Below are 25,951 nucleotides of genomic sequence, written 5' to 3' on the forward strand. Positions count from 1 at the left end.
TCCCTTTCAGTACTCTTTGCACTGTATCAAACTGTAGCTTGGGCATCACCAATAGGATTCCAACAGCTAGATGGAATTCATCATCAGACCCCTCTCAGTCTGGTGCTGCTACAGGCCTGGCTCCCCCCTTACCTGGCACAGGTTGCAAAGTCACTAGTAGGAACAATGATCTCCATCAGTGAAGAACTGCCATTGCCAACATAAGGCTTATGGCCACCCTACCTGCTTTTCTGCCCTCTCTCAGTTTAACCAGCAAGGGACGTGCTCACGTCTGTAGAAGACAACGTGGCCAATAATAACATCTGACAATATTCAAATGTGTTGACAGCACAGTCTTAACCTTCCAAGATCAGATGTTACAGTCATTCTTTACCTATAGACTATAATCATCCATAGAATTTAATCCCCCCTCTACTACCCAGACACACACAAGTCGGGGCAGTTGTACTACACATTTATAAAAACCAACCAAAACCAAACCCGGTGCCGTCGAGTCGATTCTGACTCATAGCGACCCTACAGGACAGAGTAGAACTGGCCCATAGAGTTTCCAAGGAGCACCTGGTGGATTCGAACTGACCACCCTTTGGTTAGCAGCTGTAGCACTTAACCACTATGCCACCAGGGTTTCCCCTCTACACATTTATACTGAAGAGTATATCGTAAAGAGAAGCTTCTTTCTAATCTTTTAAAAGAGAAAAGTCAGTGCTATGGATTGAATTGTGGCCCCCCAAAATGTGTGTCACCCTGATTAGGCCATGATTCTTAATATGTGTGGTTGTCCACCATTTTGTGATCTGATGTGATTTTCCTGTTTTATAAATCCTACCTTTATGATGTTAACGAGGAAGGATTAGAGGCAGGACTCAATCTGTAGGATTAGGTTGTATCTTGAGTCAATCTCTTTTTAGATATAAGAGAGAAGCAAGCATAGAGGACAAAGACCTCCTACCACCAAGAAAAGAGAGTTAGGAGTTGAGTGTGTACTTTAGACCTGGAGTCTCTGTGCTGAGAAGCTTCTAGACCAGGGGAAGATTGATGATAAGGAACTTCCCTCAGAGCTGACAGAGAGAAAGCCTTCCTCTGCAGCCGGTGCCCTGAATTCAGACTTCCACCCTCCTAAACTGTGACAGAATAAACTTCTGTTTGTTGAAGCCATCTATTTGTGGTATTTCTGTTATAGCAGCACCAGATAACTAAGACAGTCAGACTTCATGTCCATAGTTAATACTCTCGCAGAGTTCCAAGAAGAATAACAGGGATCCAAACTGCATCGGTTAAAGACTTGGTAGAGCTCCCTACCTGGGGCTTTGTGCAGGCTTTGCTTTGGTGGACAACTCAGGCTTTGCTTTGGTGGACAACTCTTTTCAGATTCACCCTCTGATCTATCTTACCCTGTATCACAAAAATGAAGTATGCCATTCAGCCTATGACTGATTTAACCTAGGTCACACATCAGGTCTTCAACAGAACTGCCACACAGCCTTACAGTAAACTAGTGTCATTTAGGAGCCAGTCTTACAAGCTTCTCTCTCATCCTCATCAAATATCATGACTCTATGTTTATTGACTTTATAAGAAAACAGACTTCAGTTCTCTACCCTGGGATATAAGAGTGTTAACAAAACAGTTGTTGAGTGCAAAAGATATAAACAGAATTAGGTCAGTCTGTTTATTTTAACTAAGGAAAATAAGCCCAATGTTATCCGTAATTCTTCCCACCAACTATCCCAAATTGGAAATTGAAAACAACAAGCAAACCAAAAATAAGTACAAGGATCTACTTTCAAAAGTGAACCATCTTTAAATTTAGAAATACCTTCTATTCAGTAGATACACATTTCGTTTTTCCTGCTAAACAACATTATTGTATTTACAGATCTTATTAAACTGGAATATCATCTTGTAAAATTGGTGTTACTGATTAAGCACATTTTGTTTTCTTCTGTTGAACTTCCACTTCTTTTCATTTATTTTCTTCTTTTTTTTTTTATTGTACTTTAGATGAAGGTTTACAGAGGAAATTAGTTTCTCCCCAAACAATTAATACACATATTGTTTTGTGACATGGGTTGCCAACTCCGCGACATGTCAACACTCTCCCCCTCCCATTCTTTTTTAGCAGAACGTTGCTGTTGTTGTGTACCGTTGGTTCCAACTCATAGCAACCGTATAAGACAGAGTAGAGCTGTCCCATAGGTTTTCCTAGGCTGTAATCTTTATGGGAGCAGATCGCAAGGTCTTTTTTGTCCGCAGAGCTGGTGGGTTCGAACCACCAACCTTTTGATTAGCAGCCTACCGTTTGAACCATTGCACCACCAAGAAGGTAGGCCCTCCAAATCAGAAAACCCTCAGACAAGAAAGCCATTTGAAACTCTAAGTTGTTTAAGAATTTAAGTTTCCCAATAGGAAATATTACTGCAAATTTCAAATATCTACTGTACTTTGATCACATAAGGTGAGGGAAGGGTGGAATCTTGGGCTTGAGTTAAAGAAGTTGAGAGAATTCAAGAAACTGAAATGGAATCCTACTCCCCCTACAGCCATTTTGTTCCCTCATCCCTACCCCACCTCCAAAATAAAACAACTCTGAAACAAATCTATCCAACGATGCATCCTTAAAGACTAGAAGTACATTGATCATATGGTCCAGATTTTCTTAGACCTTCCTGACATCAAGTATTCCATCCCATTGTCCTCTTAATGTATTTGTGAGGCCTCAGGAGATCACATGTCCCCATTTTTGATTTATTAAACATTGCCACTAAGAAGTTGGACGTTAACACACTGGGAAGGAGGTCAGAAAGGGCAGCAGAAATTCACTGGTAGAAGCTTTTGGACAGAAGTGTCTACCCAGGAGAGCCATGACAAGCGTTCCAAAATAATCAGACCACCCCCTCCACCTTATTCTTCTTTATGGGATTTAGGGGATTTCATTATAGTTAGGCATGTGCTTGTGACCGATAATCTCGCTGCATTTCTGAGAGATAAAAAGATGGGAAACCAAGAAGCAAACTCCACAGGATGATACACAGCCTGTTGTCACTTCCAGCTTTTCTTATAGCAAAGCTTAATGGCCATATTTTGGTCCTAAAACTATCTGTGTGTGAGAATTGAAGAAAATATATTCTTTAACTGCTCTGTTGTAAGAAAAAGCAGGGAAATGGGAAACATATGCTTTTATGTGCGTTAAAAAAAAAAATCTGAATATTAATACATCATTCATTTTCCTCACAAAGAAAGCTAAAAGACTAACTGAATAAACAAAAGACATAATAATGTTCCAAGGTGGTAAAACTAAATATTGTAAAGATAGCAATATGACTCAATTACCTTGTGTGTTTAATGCAGTTTCAATCAAAATTCTTAGGGGATTTTTATTAGAATTCATCCATATCTTTCAAATGCTTGTCTAGAAAAATAAACTGGTGGGCATATTTTGGATTTAAAAAACAACAAGTAAGAGTTAAGAAGGGGGTTAGTCCCATAAGATATTAAGACACATTTGTGCAAAAACAGGCAGCTCCCTGTTGTGTGAAACATAACAGAAAACCCAGAAAAAGACTTTATACGGTATAGGAATTTATTACATGATAAAGATGTCCTGGTTGACCCTATGCAATACCCCATAGGGTTTCCGAGGAGCGCCTGGCAGACTTGAACTGCCAACCATTTGGTTAGCAGCCATAGCACTTAGCCACTACGCCACCAGTGTTTCCTCAAAGATGTCCTGGTAGTGCAATGGTTACGTGGTTGGCTGTTACAAAAAGGTTGGTAGTTCAAATCCACCCAGTTAGCAGCTCTGTGAGAGAAAGACCTGGTGACCCACTTCCCTAAAGATCACAGCCAAGAAAACCCTGTGGGGCATTTCTATGATTTTAGTCACATGGGTCACTGAGTTGGAATCGACTTTACAGCCCTCGACAACAACAAAAATATTACAATATAGTAGGGAAAAAAAAACAAAAAAATTTTTTTTTTTTTTTTTTTAGGGAAGGGGGGATTATTTAATAAATGATTGGGAAATAATTAGTTGGCAGTCAGAAAGAAGATCAAGTTAATTTTTTCAGAGCATATACCAAGTTAAATTCCAGATGGATTAGATGGTTAAATAATAAAAATCAAACCATGGGGAGAAAACAGTCTAGAAGCAACAGAATCTGTCAAAGCTCTGTTGGAAGGATGACGGTCCAAACTTAGAAGTAATGAGTGAAATCACATACAAAAAATAGAGATCACAGGTTTGGCTACATTAAAAAAAAGTAAATCTGGATGTCAAAGTAAAAGGCAAACAACAGGCTGGGGAGAACAGCAGCAGCCAAAGGTTAGTATTGTTGTTGCCTAAAGAACTCAAGAAAAGCAGGAAGAATATCCAAACCCCAACAAAGAAGTCAACAATGATAACTGCTAACAGTTACGGATTCCTTTCTAAGTGTTAGTCATCATGCTAAGCACTTTACATGAATTATCTCATTTAAGACCCATCCCTCTTCCCTCAATTTCACGAGGAAGGTGTTATTGTTATTGTCATTATGGCTTCCTTTCCCCACCAGTTCAACTGGCTACATTTTCAACCTCTAGAGCCAACGCTGTTAGAGGGTTTCAGAAGATACCGATGTCGTCGAAATTGCATGCAACATTACGTGTTTGTGTATATTTGCATCACTCACTCTACGTCCTCTTCCCTTTCTCTTCACCCACATATGGGGAAGCTCCGCTCCAGGACCAATGCTTCAGTTGGACTTAAGGACTAATTTTTGAATTCTGAAAGTGGAACTAAGAGAAGATTCTTCTTCCTCCAGCGATTACAAGGAAGTTCCAACCAAAGGGGCGTTTACACAGAGAACCCAGACCTGCCAGGAATTCATGCAACAAGAAGCAAGCTTTGATGACCTGGTAGATGGAAAGGGGAGGACAGCAGGCATAGCAGTGCTCCCCACTCCAGGCAGGGGGTGCCCTGCACTGAATGCCTGGCAGGAATCAGTGGCACGGGCAGCTGCAGATCTAACTGAAATGACTGCCTGGTGGTCAAAGGATGAAATCCTCATTACAGGAAAGTATTTGCCTGGAGAGTCAAGATGCCACCCAAAAAAGGGAGATTTTCCCAGGGCCTCCCCACTGATGCAAGTGAGAACGAATGCTCAAAGACACACAGAATTGGGCCAGGGTATAAAAGGTGCACTACTGTGGGAGAGGCAAAAGGATGACTTTTAACAGCTCTCTCTTTGGGGTGGCTGTCTCTTCTGGTATACTTCCCTTCAGGGTAGTTTATTCTAAGAAACTATGCTGATGAGGCAAACGGGACTACGAGGAGCCTTTTCCCATACAGGAAAAAGTGGGAACCGTGGTGAGACTCAGTGGGGAATGGAGGCATGGTACAGGTTGCCAAGGTCCCATTTTGTGGAGCAGGAAGCTTAACAATTTGGGGAGCTCTCTTTCACTGTATCATCAAAGAATATAAAAGGACTATATGAACACATTGCTAAGGGCCTTCTGGGGGTCTAGGAAGGGGTCTATGCAAGTGAGGACATCTCAAGTTTCATTAGCTTCATGGTCAGTTCAATTCGGCCCAAAGGGCCAAAAGAGGTCCTTGTGGCTAGGAGTGCCCAGCTGGCTTCATCTCCATAAGTGAAAATATTGATTTATTGGGGAGAGGAGGTCATATTGACCTCCCTTATCTTCCCAAAGGTGCCCTGATGGCGCAGTGGTTAAGAGCTCGGCTGCTAATCAAAAGGTCGGCAGTTCAAATCTACCAGCTGCTCCTTGGAAACCCCATGGGGCAGTTCTACTCTGTCCTATAGGGTTGCTATGATTGGAATCAACTCGACAGCAATGGATTTTTATCTTTCCAAAGTTCCTGGTGGCACAAAAGGTTAAGTTTTTCGCTGCTAACCAAAAGGTTGGAAGTTTGAGTCCCCCCAGAGGTACCTCAGAAGAAAGGCCTCGTGATCTACTTTAAAAAAATCAGCTATGGAGCACAGTTCTACTCTAACATACACGGGGTCACCATGAGACAGAGTTAACTCAATGGCAAGTGATATATGGGATCTCCCCAAAAGGAAATTAAATTTAACTTTTGGAAGCTTCATAAAAGTGTCAAATGATATGTCCTACTCAAATTGTAAACATAAATCATGATCTCATTTGTTCTGTATCAGGGTAAAATGCACACGCACATACTTTTAATTAAGATAGAAATGAAAAACAAAGAAAAACTAATGTCTCTTGAGTACTGTGTGCCCAGGGCACATTTATCCTTGGATTTTCCACAAGAGCACAGTGGTAGAGTCTCATATCCCCCCATATTTGTTATCCCCCTCTTTCTTCTGGTAAAAGAACCCCCTGAGTTTTAGCTGGACCAAGACCACTCAATTAGAGGTCACATTTCTCAGCCTTCTCTGAAGGTAGGTGTGGCCTTGTGACTCAGTTCTCACTGATGGGATGCGAGTACAAGTTGTATGTGCAACATGGTGGTGAGCCATCTTCTACTAAGTGGAGGGAGGACCATACTCGAGACTCGAGAGATGGTGGAGCATTAAGGCAGAGGAGCCCGAGCAAGGCTGTGCTTGTTGATAGGCTGTTAGGTGAGAGACAAATAAAAGCCTATCTTCTTGCGCTATTGAATCATTGGGTCTGTTTGTTACAGCAGTCTCTCCTCCACACTAACAATATAACCTCCATTGGGGCATTTCAGCATCTAAACTTCCTTCAGTGGAAGTATGGGAAGAACCTTGTCTTAGTCATCTAGTGCTGCTGTAACAGAAATACCATAAGTGGATGGCTTTAACAAAGAGAAGTTTATTTCCTCACAGTTAAGTAGGCTTAAAGTCCAAATTCATGGTGACAGCTCCAGGGGAAGGCTTTCTCTTTCTGTCGGCCTTCTCATCCATCTATCCCCAGACGAGGAGCTTCTCTGTGCAGGGACCTTAGGTCCAAATGATGAGCTCTGCTCTTGGCATTGCTTTCTTAGTGGTATGAGGTCCCCCTTCTCTGCTCGCTTCCCTTTCCTTTCATCTCTCATAAGATAGAAGGTGGTCCACACCACAACCCCAGGAAAACTCCCTTTACATTAGATCAGGGATGTGACCTGAGCGAGGGTGTTACAATCCACCCTAATCCTCTTTAACCACAGGCAGAGATTATGATTTATAACACAGGAAAATCACAAAATGGAGGACAACCACACAATACTAGGAATCATGGCCTAACCAAGTTGACACATATTTTGGGGGGACACAATTCAGTCCATGACAAACCTACCTTAAATTTAACTCCACATCGTTGTGAATAGGATTATATTAAGGTTTCCTGAAACGGTTATCTTGTATCTCAGTGGTATCTTTTTCCTAAGGGCACGAACTCCCCAACTGTGAGACTCAAGCCTGCCGAGTGGATCAGCAGGCATACGATCCTGAAAACAGGACAGAGACTACCCCTCCCTCTGTTGTGATGACTTGAGCTGCGACACTACCTTCCTGGAAATTAGGCAGGTACATGTTTAAAGATGACAGGTATGGACAAAAAAGCTAAGGGTGGAGGGATTCAATGCTTAGGTTCCTACAAAGATTAAGTCTTCCAGGCAGAATAGATTTGGATACTGTGCTAATGATATTATCTTTTTGGAGGGAGATTTCTTTGAAAAGAATATGATTTTATAAATCCATAAATACTATCCAAAACCAAAAACCAAACCCATTGCTGTCAAGTCAATTCCGACTCCATAGTACAGAGTAGAACTGCCCCCATAGGGTTTCCAAGGAGTGGCTGGTAGATTCAAACTGCCGACTTTTTGGTTAGCACCTCAGCTCTTAACCACTGCACCACCAGGGCTCCATAAATACTATAACCTCTAATAAAAATGAGTATCTTTCCAAACCGAAAAATAAATAATAACCGACCTACCCAAAACCAAACCCACTGCCGTCGAGTCAATTCCGACTCATAGCGACCCCATAGGACAGAGTAGAACTGCCCCACAGAGTTTCCAAGGAGCACCTGGCGGATTCAAACTGGCAACCTCTTGGTTAGCAGCCGTAGCACTTAACCAGTACGCCACCAGGGTTTCCAATAACTGGCCTACTTTTATTCTAAAAATGAATTAATCGCTGTTGTTCTTTGCCTTTAACACCATTGGTATCAGTGACAACTTCCAGCACTCCCCCACAAAATACTTTTTTAGAAACTATTTCCTATGGACTCATAATCAGTCAAGTTATTTTGTTTTGTTATCTTACAGAGCTACCATAAGCGAGGTTATTCGTACCCTGTATATCATCATGTATTTTACAGTAATATCATGTGTATTTTCTTTTTCATTTGGCCAAGGCATAAATAGCTACTGAGTAGAGAGTATTTTAAATTGTTTTCTGAACAAATGATAAACCACTCACTCTTAACTGAAGCATCCATCCCAGTTCTCACAGAACCACAGGAATTTTTAGCTGGAAAGAACTTTTGTCAAAGATCACTGAGTTCAATACCCTCATTATCAGATGAGACGCCATGACTGCTGGAAGGTTACTCAGGCACCAAAGGCCGCACCCACACTCCTGGGTGGGTGATTGGAATTCCAGACTTTCTCCCCAATCCGAAATGATAATGTGCACACCTGGTATATGTAACAGAGATATGACTTCCCCCACAAAATTCACTTCATTTAAAAAGGAAACATGAATTATTTCATAAAATAAAGAGTTCTGTATGCAAATCACGTGCTTTGTTTTAAAAGTATTTTAAAATACCTTTATTGCTTAAGGTAAAATAACACATACATACATACATATAATCATTCATTCATTCTACAAATGTTTACCAAATGACCAAGCTTGGCCAGGTGCTACTAAACATTGTGTTGAATAGAACAGATATGGCTCACGCCCCCATTAGTAAGCAAACATAAACATGTAGCTTATAAGCTGTCATGTATAACATGAAACTGAAGGGAGCAATAAGAAGGCTAAGTAAGGGGTGGGTGCAGGGAGTGGCATGGATTGAATTTTGTCCCCCAAAAGATATGTTGAAGTCCTAACCCCAAATACTTGTAAATGTGACCTTGTTCAGTAACAGGGTCTTTGAAGATATCATCAGTTAAGTTTACATGAGGTCATACCGGAGTAGGGTGGGCCCTAATCTAATCTGAGTGGTATCCTCATAAAAGAGAAGAGTCACAGAGACAGGAAACACAGAGGGAAGACGGCCATGGGGAGACAGAGGCAGGGAATGGAATGATGTTGCTTCAAGCCAAGGAATGCCAAGGATTGCAAGAGGCCAAGCAAAGCTAGGAAGAGGCAAGAAAGGGTCTTCCCCTAGAGCCTTCAGAGAGAGCATGGTCCTGCTAACATTGATTTCAGATTTCTAGCCTCTGAATATGTGAGACAATAAATTTCTATTGTTTTAAGCCACCCAGTTTGTGGTACTTTGTTGCAGCAGCCACAGGAAACAAATACAGAGAGGACCAGGGGAGGCAAGTCAGGAAGTCAAGGGAAGTCACTCTGAGGAGGTGACACGCTGAGCCTGAGAGATGAGTAGAAGTTAGCCCAGATGGTGAAGTGTGGGGTAACAGTGTTCCCAGCAGAGAGAACCGTCTGTGCTGAGACGCTCAGAAGGGAAGGTGTCTCCGCTTTAACCAACTGTGGCTAAAGCCTTTGAGAGGGAATTGTGGAGCTTTGGTTGGTAAAGCAAGAAAACACAGATCACCTGGGGCCTGGTGGGCTACGTTAAGCATCATGGTCTTTGAAAAAATATATATCTATATATTTTTATTGTGCTTTAGGTGAAAATTGACAGTGCAAATCAGTTTCTCATTCAAAAATTTATGCACAAATTGTTTTGATGATGGTTGTAATCACCGCAGTGGGTCAGCACTCTCCCCCCTTCCCCTTACACCCTGGGTTCCCTGGGTCCATTTGTCCACTTTTTCTGTCTCTTCCTGCCTTCTAGTCTTTGCCTTTGGGCAGGTGTTGCCCATTTGGTCTCGTTATGCTTGATTGAACTAAGAAGCACATTTCTCATGTGTATTATAGACCTGTTTAATCTCTGGCTGAAAGGTGAACTTTGGGAGTGGCTTCAGTTCTGAGTTAGCAGGGTGTCCAGGGGCCATAGTCTCTCCAGTCTCTGTCAGACCAGTAAATCTGGTCTTTTGTGTGTGTGTGTGAATTTGAATTTTGTTCTACATTTTTCTACAACTCTGTCCAGGACCCTCTATTGTGATCCCTGTCAGAGTGGTCCGTGGTGGTAGCCGGGCGCCATCTAGTTCTGGGCTCAGGCTGGGGAAGGCTGTGGTTCATATGATCCATTAGTCCTTGACTAATACTTGCCTTGTGTTTTTGGTTTTTTTCATTCTCCTTTGCTCCAGACTGGATGGGACTAATGTATGTATCTTAGATGGCTGTTTGCAAGCTCTGAAGACCCCAGACACTACTCACCGAAGCAGGATATAGAACATTTTCTTTATGAACGATGTTATGCCAATTGACCTAGATGTCCCCTGAGACTATGGTCCTCAGGCCTCAGCCCCAGTAACTCGGTCCCTGAAGGTGTTTGGGTGTGTCTAGGAAGCTTCTCTGACTTTACCTTGGTCAAGTTGTGCTGACTTCCCCTATGTTGTGTATTGTCTTTCCCTTCATTAAAGTTAACACTTGTTTACTATCTAGTTAGTGATTGCCTCTTCCCATCCCTCCCCTCCCCTCCTCTCCTTCCCAACCAGAAAAAACTTTCTGACAACACAGAAAAGTACAAAGAAGAAATGAAAACTTGCATTTGAGATATGCCCGTTGCTATTGAGTCAATTCCGACCCATAGGGACCCTATAGAACTGAGCAGAACTGCCCCATAAGGCTTCCAAGGAGTGATTTGAACTGCCGACCTTTTAGTTAGCAGCCAAACAGTGGTTAACTAGCCAGGGCTCCATTTGAGACACAGTCGCTGTTAAAATGTTGGTAAGTAACATACCCTGTTTTTATATTTTCCAAAGCACTTTTTACATTTGGAATCAAATCATTTATATTTTTCTACTTACTGTCTTTCCCAACTAGAAGTAAGCTCCATGAACACAAAGAATCTTGTCTATCTTGTTCTGCCTGCTCAATAATATTTGGTGACTGAATGAAAACAAAACCTTCCAAATGCTTCTCTTACATACGTACACACACACAAAACCAAGCCACTTGCTGCAGAGTTAGTTCAGGCTCATGGGGACCCCAGTGTGTCAGAGTAGAGCTGTGCTCCACAGGGTTTTGAAAGGCCTCTGTGTAGACTTGAACCTCCAACCTTTCAGGCAGGAGGAAAGCAATAAACCATTTGTTCCACCCAGGGACTCCTTACATATACAAGCATGTAGTTATTCGGACAGATAGGTAGGTAGAGAGATACAGATACTTTCACACAAATGGAGTTTAAATATCACATATTGCCCTCTGCTTGGTGAGTGGTTGTCTGCTGCTCCTCCTGCTTCCATCATAGCCCTCCACTTCCCAGGGGAAGAAGAAGGAATCCCTCTTTGGAATTTGCCTCCCTGCAGATCCCAAGTGTTCCAGTTTTCTCTCATCTCATGGTACCCGCAACATCTTTCTTATCACTGCGTAACATTCCTTTTTGGGTCTCTACATGATTTACATAACTTGTTCCCATGAAGGGATATTTGGGGGCTCACTATTCCTCATTATAAACCCAACAGTGATGAACAACCCTACATATACCCCTTTTCACATATATATGATTATTTCTTAGTGTAAAATCCTAGAAGGGGGATTGTACTGCCAAAACACAAACACATTCTACATTTTGATACATGTACACAAACTGCCCTCCAGAAAGGTTGTACTGATATACGGTTTTAAACAACAGCGTAGGAGACAGCCTCTTCCTAAAACTTAACGCTGAGTTCAGTCAATTTCATAAAACTTTGCCAAATAGACGGAAATAAGATGCTATTTTTGGTTTCATTTGAATATGTTTGATCACTGTTATGGATTGAATTGTGTCCCCCCAAAATGTGTGTCACTTTAGCTAGGCCATGATTCCCAGTGTTGTGTGATTGTCCACCATTTTGTCATCTGATATGATTTTCCTATGTGTTGTAAATCCTGCCTCTGTGATGTTAAGAACGCAGTACTCAATCTACAAGATTAGGTTGTATCTGGAGTCAATCTCTTTCGAGATATAAAAGAAAGAATTGAGCAGAGACAAGGGGACCTCATGCCACCAAAAATGAAGAACCAGGCGGGGAACATGTCCTTTGGACCTGGGGTCCCTGCGTTGAGAAGCTCCTAGACCAGGGGAAGATTGATGGCAGGTACTTTCCCCCATAGTCGCTAGAGAGAGAGCCTTCCCCTGGAACTGGCACCCTGAATTCAGACTTCTAGTCCCAGATTGTGTGAGAATAAATCTCTCTTTGTTAAAGCCATTCACTTGTAGTATTTCTGTTATAGATAACAGCACTAGATAACCAAGACAATTACTAATGAAGTTTGAATATATTTTAATGTTTTCATTGATTCACTGACTATTTCCCTCCGTCCCTCTCTTCCTTCCTTGTAAGTGGTATGTTTAAGTCCTTTGCCTTAAATAGGTAGTACCAAGTGAACCAGCAGAATCGGCATCGCCTGGAACCCCGTTAAAGATGCAAATTCTTGAGTCCCACCCAGACTTACTGCATCAGAAACTCTGGGAGTGGGACCAGCCGTCTAGGTTTTCACAAACCCTCCAGGTGATGCCGATGCCACGAAAGTGCCTTAAATAATTGTTCTTTTCAGTCAGATACACCGTAAACCCTCTCACTCTATACAAGAAACAACCCTTCAGTATCCAAACTAGAGACAAAAAGCTTTTTGATCAGCAGTAAGTTTAATGTTTCCTCCTGAAGATAGTATTTGTGGACCGACCATCATTGACTATTTCCTTTCCTCCAACATATTCTTGAGTCATCTTAACAAAACTCATGAACCCACAGCATCGCCAGCACCAAACTCACAGCAGCCAAATTACAGGTGTAAGAGGGTATTTACTGTTCTTGTCTGCCTGACATCATTCCTCCTCCTTTAGTAACAACCCGTGTTTTCTATGGGGACCCACCCCGTCCCACTCTGGTGCATGTGGCTTGGATATCCTCAGCCATCCCCCCAACTCCTGCTGCTGGGATGGGGAGTGACTCAGGCCTGACTAAGCAGCATATTCCACCCCCCACACCCCCACTCTCTGGCCACCAGACTTGGTTCAGCAAAGGGCACACGCCCCAAGCCCATCCCATCTATGTCTCCTGACAAGCTCTCCAAACCCTTTTTTTTTACTACTATCCCATGGTGTCCCTCTTTCAAATCCTGCCCTTTGGCAAGGTTCTGAAGAAAATTCAGTACTCTGAGGGTGGGAGACATACTAGAAACTACCCACAGGAGCCACTGATGAGAGAGACGGCCTCAGCATCATCCCAGGGCTGGCTGAGCCGGGTTCAGCCCTATCAGTGGTCAGTACATGCTGAAATGTGACTCTGCCCATGATGGGCGTTTTCATTCGTCACTGACCTCTCAGTTCAATGATCCCTTTATTTAAGACGGTTCTTAAGCCTCAAGTAATGACAACTGGTGGACACATTTCCCAGGCTGGTGGGTGCCAGGAATGGATACACGGAGATTGTGTGGCTACATTCTTCAGCTTCATTCCACGGCTCTTGGTACATCTGTTTGGTAAAAAGCAGCCTCCAGGATTCTCAGAATTCACTCCCCCTCGCCAGCACCATTCAGGGCCAAATTTGAAGAGTTTCCCTAACTCTCAGAGATACTAAGTGACTCCTTTTCTGGTGTCTTTCTTGTCTCTCTTTAGATGTTGATTCTTTCCAATTAAGATGTTCAAAATCTTTTTATCTTCAGCATCCATACTTTCATTAAATTCACTCATTCAAAATCATCAAGTAAGTGGCTCTCAGTATGAGCAAGGCAAGCTGAGGGAACTGCTCTCTTTGAACTTGACATATAAAACAGGCATGTTACAGACAGCAGAACGCAAGGAACCGATTTGTTTCACACATACCAAGCCTCCGAGTGATGAAAGTGCAAGAAAGCTCAATTATGACCAAAAAAGGAAACAACATGATTCAGCTTCCACAGAGGGTTTTCAAACGTGTGAAGGGAAAAACTACAGGGGAGAGGGAGAGAAGAGGGAGGGAGAGAAAACTCACCCGAGGGTGGTTATGTCGCTGACTGCAGGACAGAAATGTGAAGCAGGAAAGCCACCGCTCCTGGGGTGATATTTTTATGCTGATAAACAATGCAGCATCAAGAAAAAAAAAAAAACCTTCCCTGTTTTGTAAGGACGTGAGACATCTGGGCTTTGACACTGTCAGCTAGAGTACTCATACAGAACAACACGGCCCTGAATAGGGCTCTTCAGCTCACCAGGAGAAACCACAGTCTTTGACAACTCTATGTGCGAAATCTCACTGCTTTGTGAGGAGGGATTTGGGGGAAAGTCAGGGCTGGCTGCACAGGGCGCAGTCACACTCACACGCATGTGCACACACACAGTCACATACTTACAGACACACAGTCACACACACACACAGTCACACACTCACATACAGACACAGTCACACACATACACATGGTCACACACACATACACACAGAGTCACATCACACACTATAGTCCCACCACAAGACTCCCTTTCCAGACCCACCAACTATTCACAAGTGATATGGAATTAATCAAACAAGACAGACAATTATGAGGGGTATAAAAACAACTTTTTATTTAAAAGAAAAAGACCATAAACTGGGAAAGGACTACCAAATGAGAAACACAAAAGCCAAACCAAACCCACTGCCGTCAAGTGGATTCCAACTAATAGGACAGCCCCATAGGGTTTCCAAGGAGCGGCTGGTGGATTGGAATTGCTGACCTTTTGGCTAGCAGCCTGAGTGCTTAACCACTGTGCCACCAGCGCTCCGAACAAGAAACACAAGGGAAACCAAAAAATTAAAAAGTCTAGGGCAACGATGGAAACCCTGGTGGCGTAGTGGTTCAGTGCTACGGCTGCTAACCAAGAGGTAGGCAGTTTGAATCTGCCAGGCGCTTCTTGGAAACTCTGTTGAGCAGTTCTACCCTATAGTATAGGGTCGCTATGAGTCGGAATCGACTCGACAACACTGGGTTTAGGGCAACAAAGACTCAGGGCAACAAAGACTGGGAAAAGGAGATGTTGTCACAGTCAGTCAATTGAGTGTTGGAATTGTTTAGTTTTTGGTCTCCGAATAATTTTCTACTCTTCGTAATGAAGAGTTGGCCTCCTGCTCTCTGTGAAAAAACCTTTGGCTACTGTACATATTTGCCTGCCGGACCTAGAGTAGCCACCAGGGGGCACCAGAAAGTTTTATTATACATTTAATCAGCGAACTGCTTTTGAAGGGAATTTCTTCAAAATTTGTCTATCTATAAATACACGGAAAACCTGGTGGTGTAGTAGTTAAGCGCTACAGCTACTAACCAAAAGGTCGGCAGTTCAAATCCACTAGGCGCTCCTTGAAAACTCCGTGGGGCAGTTCTATTCTACCCTGTCCTCTAGGGTCGGTATGAGTTGGAATCGACTCCACGGCAACGGGTTTGTTGTTTTTATTTTTTAATAAATACAAAAAAAATCATAATAAGCCCCATTTGCATCTAGCACCGGGTGTCTATAATGCAATTTACCTAGTGAACAACAAGGAGGGGATAGACTTCCAACTCCTCAGAAGTCACAAAAAATACGCTCTGAGTCATGCAGTTTGGAGTGAACAGAGACACCGCATCTGTGAGTGGTAGGATCCCAAAATGCGTAAGAAAAGTATCGAAAAAATTACATGTTTTCCTTCTTAATTCCCCAATTTCTTCTCTCCCCCCCATACATCATTAGTATCAGAACGGCTTTCCCATTTTATCCCACCCAGCAAAGAGCCGGTTGAAGAAATGGTCTTGCTCACTGCAGGCCATACCCAAAAAACCCAGTGCCATCGAGTTGATTGCGACTCATAGCGACCCTACAACTGCACTCTATGCCAAAAATGAAGTGGATGGTGGCTGGCGCCCTCTGGTGGAAGAATGGAGAACAGAGTCTTCTACTTGGTGAGAAGCAGGAAAGAGGTAGAAAACAGTTGAAACGGGCCTATTCCAGGGAATGCTACTTCTGTCTCTCTCCCTTCCCATTACTGCCAGCTATTCCTGAAATATGGGCACAGTTTTTTTACTTCTAGTCTCATGCTCAAAGGACCTTGCCGACCTTTATTCTACGTATCAACTGTAAAGGTGGCCCACATTATTCAGAAAGGAGCCCGGTGGCGTACAGCTGTTAAGCGCTTGGCTGCTAACCAAAAGTTTGGCAGTTCAAACCCACCAGCTACTCTGAGGGAGAAAAGACCTGGTGATCTGCTCCCATAAAGATTACAGCCTAAAAAACCCTATGGGGCAGTTCTACTCTGTACATGGGGTCACTGTGAGTTGGGATTGACTTGATGGCACCCAACACACACACACACACACACACACACACACACACACCCCTTATTCAGAATTGGTCTTCTGTTCCCAAATGTCATCACTATGAGCCACTGGACATTTATCAGGAGACATAGCTTCACACCCATCAACCCAGTTGCTCCACTGCCTGAATCTCACATGGTCCACACAGGGCTCAGGTAAGGTCAGTGGTAGGAACTGCCGAAATCCAAAAGGGAGCCAGAGAGACAGCAAATTACCCAAGCTGCCAATCACACATCTGGTGTTGTACTGCAGAACTGTGCTAAAGGCTTCCCTTTCTGTGTATACACAGCTTAGAAAAGTCAAAAAAAGGAACTGGGGAAGGGGAAGATATGAGAAGATGCTATTGGACTGAGAAATGCTTAGAAGATGACGTCTGGCATCATATCTTGCCCACGCCTTCCTAGTTTTGTTTTCTCAAACTCTTATTTAAGACCGATGTTGATGTAGTCATAGAAACATAACATACTGTAATTGTTAAGAAAGCAAGACTCACAGACAAAAATAATTCAGCAAAGAAACCCAGGAGTCTATCTGCTCTATGTAAATGCATCGTAAATAGGGTTTTATCTACAAAATGGGCTGGACAATGTTTTCTCAAACATTTACTTTCCTGGAACTATGTTATCAGTAGGGGAAGAGCCATAAAGACTTATTTTCTTTCAGATAAACAGAAGCCTCTGCTGGTTAATAAGTTGCCTGGGTGGCAGACCCATTCTGGAAATGACTGGTAACTTTGTCTCCTCTGCCACAGCCAGGTTCATCAGACCTGAATCCCCATGTCACTATTTACTAGCTCTGTGACCTTAGTTTTTTCACCTGTGCCAGGACTCAGTTTCTTCATCTGTAAAACAGAGAGAATAATACTTCATAGGGTCCGTGAGGGAGTACATAGTTGTCAGGGTCTGACACTCCTAACTCATATATTGTGTATATGTGTATTTTCAAGTAGAAAAATTCTGTAAAAGTTGCATCTTATTATCAAAGGATTTCTGACCCAAAGAAGTTATTAAGAGCTATCACTCTAAAACACAGCATCTTTGCAAGATTTCTAGGAGCTCTCATCCTACTGGTACACCGTGCTGTCAGCTTTTATGCAGGATGGGGTAGATGAATGGGTTTTCTCAAAAAAAGAGCAACCCTGCTCTTTTGACTCCCGAATAACTACATAACATGCCCCGAATCTAAGCAAATACCATTTATTTTGCTCTTTCGGATTGAATTGGGTCTTCCAAAAATATGTGTTGTAAATCCTAACCTCTATGTCGGTGGTTAATCAGATTTGGGAAATGGGTTATCTTTGTTAATGAGGCAGGATTAGTATAGGATGTATCTTGAGTCAATCTCTTTTGATATACAAAAGAAATTAAACGCAAACTAGCAAGCAGAGATGGAGGAAGAGAGATGCCAAGCCAATGAAGGTCACCCAGGAGCAGAAGCTCAAAAGAGATAAGGACCTTCCTCCAGAGCCAACAGAGAGAGAAAGCTGTCCTCTGGAGCCAGAGCTCTGAATTCAGACTTCCGGCCTCCTAAGCTTTCAGAAAATAAATTTCTGTTTGTTAAAGCCATCCACTTGTGGTATTTCTGTTATAGCAGCACTAGGTAACCAAGACATTTGCCTAGAATTATTATTAATAACATTCACAGCAGACATACCATAAGACTGATTAAAGTGAGATTATACTACGTACAGGCAAAAGAAAAATCACATTCAAAGTATCCTTAGCAGTGAGAATTCTGAGAATGAATAAATCCCAAAGTGAGAATTTTTGTGATTGATAACTCTCCAAGTAAAAGAGTTTCCACAGGTAAAAAAGCTGGAATATAAAGGAAGAGTAGAGAATAGTAGTTTATCATTTGCCATTCCTTATAAAAATCTGCTAGTATCTTGTATCACATTACTACCAAAAATAATGGACAGTCTAGACTGTCCATGAAAAATGTAAGCCTGACAAACCGTGCAGGTGACCTGAGAGCATTTGAAGGCACCTCCATTTCTGCAGAGGAAACTAAATTGCTCAAAGTGAAAAACTTTAAAAATGGACTGAAGATTGACGGCTAGTGTAAGATCTATGATAAAAGCTCAATTATGAAGGTCCTTTTTTTCCACCTCCGCACCACCCCCCCACCCCATTTGTACGGTCACCTTCACATGCCTGACCTTCTGGCAAATGTCCCGCCACAAATGTTATAAATGAATATTCAGACTATGCTGTCAGAAATGTTTTCTTCTGCTCCTGTAAATTCCCATATAAATAATAAAATACATTCACAGTGTCTGAATATGAGTGGGCAGTCAATATTTGTTCAGTGAATGAGAATAAAAAGGGAAAATTAACATTTGTTGAGTGAATGGGAATGAAAAGAGAAAAACTATCAAGGGTTTAAAAAAAAAAAGGGAAAGAAACCACTGTACCACTAGGGCTCCTAAGACAAGGTACCAAAAACCAAAAACCAAACTTGTCATTGAGTCAATTCTGACTGATAGCGACTCTACAGGACAGAGTAAAATTGCCCCATAGAGTTTCCAAGGAGCACCCGGTGGATTCGAACTGCTGACCTTTTGGTTAGCAGCCATGGCTCTTAACCACTATGCCACCAGACTTTCCAAAGACAAGATAAAGGGTTGAAAAAGGAAAACCTAACCCCCTGGCTGTGCTGCCTGCGGGTAAGCAATTAATGCTGGGAGAATCACAGGAAGCTGTGGTTTCAAGTATGCCCATTATCTGTTTGAGCCCGTCTGTCAGAAATACTTGTCTCCAATTCAGTCCACAGCTGTCCGTGACAAACCCTTCTGCTGAAACCCTCTATCTATGGCTCCTGGAATTAAGTCCAAACTCCCACATGTCCACAAAGTCCTCCCTACCCAGCTCTCATTCACCCCTCCAGACTTACTGTCTCCCAAACCCTCTGTTCCCTTTCACATTTACCCTGCCCACCCTACTACAGGCAAGTCTTCACCATTCCCCAGATATGCCGGCACCCTGACAATGCAGGGCTTTCACACATGCTTTCCTTTTACCTGGACGCCCCCTCAACTGGCAAACACACTCATCCTTTGAGACTCCTTCAAGGGTCAGTTTCTCTGGGAACTGGTGGCCTCCCTGCTGCCTGATCACGTCATCTCTCTGAGCCTCTGACCCTCACAGTGATTATCAGTCTTCCGCCTCCTCTGGGGGTGAGAGAGTGTGGGGGAGGGGTCCTCCCCACAGCTTGGTCCTTTTCATATACTCAGTGCTCTAGTGTCTGGCTCCCAGCAGATTCTCAGCAAATGTCTTGGGGTGGAAAGTCTGACTGGGGCAGGGCAGCAGGGAGAGCACAGAAAGGAAGTTTCTGAGGCAGCAAATCCCCTCCTAAAGGCACCCTAGCATACAAGGCTGGCTGACTGTCACCAGCAAAGAGAAAAAGCCAGAAGAGAGAAAAAGAGATTACAAAAACAAAACAACAAAACAAAAAGCACCCCTCTATTTTTTATAGGAGTGAGCTTCCTCAGAGCAGGGTGCTCCGTGTTCCATGGCTATGTGTGATGGCACCAGTTCATTTCCTGACTGTGGGTTTACAAATTCACGCGCCCCTACAGCCCACTCTGGCTACCAGCCACTCAGACTTCAGATGATTCGCTTCCCTAGTTCAGGATACCAGCAGCTGTGCCTTTCTTTCTTTTTTTTTTTTTTTTTTAACCTTCTACTTGATTTTTAATACTGAAACGTGTACCAGCTGGGAGACGCTGTGGGGTTGGGTTGAGGACAGGATGAGGCTAAAAGAGGAAAGAAACTGTGAAGTAAAACTGTATATAATCCCAGCAACATTCTTCACTGAAATCGAAAAACGAATTACCAACTTTATATGGAAAAGAAAACCGAAAAAAAAAAAAAAAAAAGGAAAGAGACCCCAAATAGCCAAAGCAACACTGAAGAAGAAAATAGGAGCCCTCACACTCCCCAATCTCAAAACATACCATATAGCTACAGTTATCAAAAGGGCCTGGTACAGATTCAATGATAGACCTATAGACAAGTGGAATAGAATCGAGAAACCAAAAATAAGTCCATCCATACGTGAACAACTGATTTTTGACAAGGAGTCAAAGTAGATTCAATGGGGGAAGAAACAGTCTCTTCAACAAATGGTGCTGGTAATATTGGATACTGACTATTAGAAAAATGAAACAGGACCCATACTTCACACCATACACAAAAACTAGCTAAAATGGATCAAAGGCCTAAACGTTAAACCTGAAACTAAAAGGTTCTTAGAAGAAAACTTAGGGACAAACTATGGGACCTAATCTTTTTTTAAAAATAAAACTATCAAACACAACTACATATGGGCGAACGGCAGAAGACAAGTTAGATAACTGGAACCTCACAAAAATTAGATACTTATGCTTATCAAAAGTCACCATCAAAAGAGTAAAAAGATAGTTCCCTGGGTATGGAGCATAGGGAGGTGGCAGCTGGCAGCTGCAAGAAGCAGCGTGGGAGGCCATGGAACTCAATCCCCATGTCCTGGCCGCTGCCCCTGAGCCTGCACCGCACCGAGAGGAGAAACTGGCCAAATGGGCAGCTAAGCCCGGATTAGGGGACCGTGTGGAGCCCCCTAGAGCTAAGATCAGGATGTTCCACTTCATGAGGGTCGCGGAGCCTGAGGATTCCGTGTTCCTGATGGACCCCTTTGTCATTCACCGTCAGCATGTGTGACCCATATGTTGTCAGGTGGCTTTGGATATAGCCCCTTCCTCAGTATCACAGATAGCAACATGCCAGGGACCGGGCCTGCCAGCTCAGGCTGTCTCCTCCTTTGGGATGCTGGCAATATTGGATGGCTTCATGGACATGTTTGAGATGATGAACGACAAGACTGGGAACACAGAACACATGACAGCTGGAGGCAACTGCCAGACCTCTTCATCCTCCATTTTTATCTACGTCATCATGGGGGATGGTGCCCACAAGGTCTACCAAGAGACATCAGAGATGCACTCAGCACCAGGCGGATCCAGGAGACCCCAGGACTTGGACTATGGTCTAGAGCAGATGTCCATTGGGCATCACATCCACACCAGGGACAGGAAGAGTGACAGGACTACATCAACTTGGAGGACAGTGAGGCTGCAGCATTTGATGATGAGTGATGGAGGGAGACTTCCTGATTCCAGCAGCAAGGCCCTCTGGAATTTCGATGGCACGAAGCTTCAGGGGGTTGGGGACCAAGGGCCAAGGGGCCTCCCCGCCTGGCTCTACAGGGACCTGAGGACCCCCCCTCTCAACAGTCCCACCACTATGACTGGTGAAGGCCCCAGGCCCACAGCCTCTCCTGTACAAACCGTGAGATGCTAAGAAATCAACCCCTGACAATTTTTCTCTCTCCAACTCCCACCCCTAATTTAATACTACATTAATAGGCAAGCTGGCTCCCACCTCTCCCTGGGAATCTCAGGAAGAACTTTCCATGGCCCCTTTTACTTACTTTTCTTTCTTTAATTCCCTTACCATGGTGACTCCTTCTCCCATATCTGCTAACTTGATTTTTCATTTTGCTGCTCCATCATCCCCTCACCTCCCCCATTCTGCCCCTGCCATGCAGTGAAGGCAGGGTCTTTGGGGATAAGCTCTGGGTCCAGGAGCCTCCTCCATCCCTCAGCTGTCCTAGGTCTTTGTCCACCTCTTCCTCAGAGCCCCCGCTACAAGGACCATATCCTAATCCAGAGCTGTGGAGGGAGAGGACTAGTCTCCTTCCCAACTTCCTCCCCCAACCATGCACATCACAAAAGTCTTCCTTACACCTTTCCCTGCCTTTATTTTTGATTTGCGCAATTTGTAACTAGGTGTTTATGGAATAAAGGCAATAAATAAATAAAAAGACAACCTACAGGTTGCGAAAAAATCTTCAGGAACAACATATCTGATATATGTCTAATCTCTGAAATATATAGAAAACTTCAATGACTCAACAACAAAAAGACCATACATAACCCAGTTAAAAAATAGGCAAGGGACATGAACAGACACTTCACCAAAGAGGACATTCAAGCATCCAACAAACACAGGAAAAGATGCTTAAGATCATTAGCTATTAGACAAATCAAAACTACAATGAGATATCATCTCAGCCTTGCTCAAACGGCACTGATCCAAAAGAAGAAAATAATAAATTCTGGTGAGGATGTGGGGAGATTGGAACCCTTATCCAAGGCTGGTGGGAATGTAAAATGGTACAACCACTATGGAAAAAGGCATGGCACTTCCTCAAAAAACTAGAAATAGAACTACCTTACCCAGAACTACCTTATGATCCAGCAATTCCACTTCTAGGTATATACCTAAAAGACCTAACACAAGTGACACAAACAGACACACAGACACCTATGTTCATTGCAGGACTATTCACAAGAGCAAAGAGATGGAAACAACCAAAGCGCCCATCAACGGATGAATGGCTAAATAGAATATGGTACATACGTACAACGGAATACTACGCAGCCATAAAGAATAATGATGAATCCTTGCAATATCTTGTAACATAGATGAATGTGGAGTACATTATGCTGAGTGAAATAAATCAATTACAAAAGGACAAATATTGTATGATCCCACTTTTATAAAAAGACAAGAATAGGCATACATACAGAAATCAGCATTCATGAGGGAAGGAAGGGGGAATCATTCTCTAGATGGTAGACACTTGTCATTTTTAGTGATGGGAAAGGTAATACCAAATGTGGGTGGGGTGTGTGCAACGTGACCATGGTAAATAATGTCACTAAGAAGTACAAAAGAATAAGGGATGTTTTTGGTAATGTTTTTGGTAAATTCTATAATATATAAAATTTTGCAGCTACAGAAACAATAACCAAAAAATATGTGCTTGGTTAAATAGGAAAGTATGTAGGCATATATGTGTACAGGTAGGTATATGTGTGTACATACATGTGCATGCATAGGTGTACCTATAATCATATGTATACACAAGTATGTGTGCGCTGCATATATAGTCATATATATATAATACAACACATAGGGTACACAGCTAAGGATACTTCTTAGATGTAACCAAACATCTCGAGGGACTGGTTTTCTGAATTTAGGCTTAAGACCATAGTCTCATGAGACAACTCAGTCAACTGGCATGATACAGTTCATAAAGTTTATGTTCTACACCCTCATTTGGTGAGTAGATTCTGGGGTCTTAAAAGCTTGCATGCGGCCATCTAAGATGCAACTATTGGTCTATACTCATCTGGAGCAAAAGACAAAGAAGGAAACCAAAGATTCAAAGCAGAAAATAAAGGACAAACAGCCTACGTGAACCACAGCTTCACTGATCCTTAAACCAGAAGAACTAGATGGTGCTCGCCTACTACTATCAATCACTCTGGTCAGGGACACAATAGGTGGACCCTGATAGAATGAGAGAAAATATATAGAATAATATTCAAATTCTTAAAAAGTTCAGACTTACTGGACCAGTTGAGAGTAGAGGAACACCTGAGACTATCGCCCTGAGATATCCTTTAATTTTGAAACTACTCCCAGAGGTCACCTTTCAGCTAAATAACATATTGACACATAAAACAAACAATATCACCTGTGAGTACTGTGGTCCTTTAAAAAAAAATCTATATGAGCTCAAATGGCCAATACTTACCCTAAAGCACAGATGAGAAGGTTAGAGGGTTGGCAGGGAAACTAGATTAATGGAAAGGAAACTACCAGAATGGAAATAATGAGAATGTTGACACATGGTGAAAAATGTAACCAATGTCATTGAACAAGTTGTATGAAAAACCCTGAAATCTATTGCTGTCAAGTTGGGAACCTAATTTGCTGTGTAAGCTTTCACCGAAAACACAACAAAATACGACTAAAAAAAAAAAACTATATATGAATTCCCTTAGTGTATCTATCTTAGAGATTTATCCCACCTTTTAAAGGCTTGCAGAGAGGGATTCTTCTTTCCATATTAACTCTTCTCAGTATTTCAACTACCTTCACAGTCTGGAAGTTGATCTAAACTCAGAGTATACACCAAAAATCTCCCCTTGTCATGCCAATCGAACTATTTCCTTTTCAGCCGGCTTCACTGGAGATGAAGAGCAGCCAACCAACATCTCCTCCCTAAAACCTATCTATTTCCGCCTCAGATCCCTACTGCGTCAATTCACATGCTCAGAAAGGTGCGGGGCAAAACACTCAAGACTTCAAGAACTCCTTCTGATGTCGCCACTGATGTAGCCCATCCCTTTATATTCCAAGACCAAGATTGGTCTAGAAATTTAACAAATAAGAATCGACAACAGGCGCACATCTTGCATTCCAGGCAGGCAAGCTAAACCAGCACTAGATGGGTTTAGTCACACACCGTATTTGCTAAGGACAAGTAGGCTCTGCTTTACGTTGTTCTTCAAATCTCTGCCAAAAAAGTATTTACTACTCCCAGGCAACCCAACCTGATCACAATGCCAAAAAGAATCAACTAAGCAATCAGTGATTTCAAACCTTTCACTAAACTACCATATTCCCAAATGCCTTTCCATCCTCTCAATAGTACATTTCTGGAAAATGGACATTAACTGAGGAAAAAAACAGACTCAAAGGCTATTGCCTCTTTTCTCTAATAGGCCTTGCTGAATCACTACACAAGTCAACCTTCTCTTTGGAAGAACCTTATATAGTATCTGGTTTATAAATACAGGTACATGTAAGTGAATTAATAATAACTCATTCACGGCAACCCTAAAGAACAGAGCAGAACTGCCCCAAAGGGTTTCCGAGGAATAGCTGGGGGATTCCAACTGCCAATCTTTTGGTTAGCAGCCAAGCTTTTATGCACTGCACCACCAGCACTCCTGCTAAGTGCCAGGACCTGTGTTAATAATACATGCCACTTCAAAAAGTAGACTTGACTATTATGTCATTTTAAAAATGCAGAAAAAAGACCAGACTTAATGGTCTGACTGAAACTAGAGGGACCCCAGAAGTCATGGCCCCTGACCCTCTGTTGGCCCAAGACTGGAACCATTCCTGAAGCCAACTCTTCAGACTTAAAACTTATTGTTATTGAAAATTCTAGCTGTATTTTGTCCCCAAACCCAAGGAAACTAATCAGCTAGCTTTGGTAAAGGCTAGGAGCACATTTCACTGAATTTATTCAGAGAGACTGCATATTGTGGTATTTAAGAGCAAAGGCCTTGCAGTCCAGCAGACCTGGGTTTGAATTCCAGGTAGATCTCTTACTAGCTTAGCTCAGGAAACTTTGGGAAATAATTATTTAACTCTTAAGCTGGACAAATTTCTGCATTTTAAATTTATTTATTGCGCTTTAAGTGAAAGTTTACAAATAAAGTCAGTCTTTCATACAAAAACTTATACACGCCCTGCTATGTACTCCTAGCTGCTCTCCCCCTAATGTGACAGCACACTCCTCCTCTCCACCCGGTATTTCCCATGTCC

General features: G+C 42.6%; 1 protein-coding gene and 1 pseudogene across 3 annotated transcripts in view; one reads left to right on the forward strand and one right to left on the reverse strand.

Annotated features, from left to right (window-relative positions):
* The window catches only part of TACC1 (transforming acidic coiled-coil containing protein 1), a 109,082-nt gene that overhangs the window by 78,467 nt on the left and 4,664 nt on the right, over window positions 1-25,951 (reverse strand). The window lies entirely within an intron of this gene.
* LOC126065312 (myeloid leukemia factor 2-like) lies at window positions 21,116-21,792 on the forward strand (annotated as a pseudogene).

This window comes from Elephas maximus, chromosome 22 (assembly GCF_024166365.1).
Source record: "Elephas maximus indicus isolate mEleMax1 chromosome 22, mEleMax1 primary haplotype, whole genome shotgun sequence".
Classification (NCBI taxonomy): Eukaryota; Metazoa; Chordata; class Mammalia; order Proboscidea; family Elephantidae; genus Elephas; species Elephas maximus.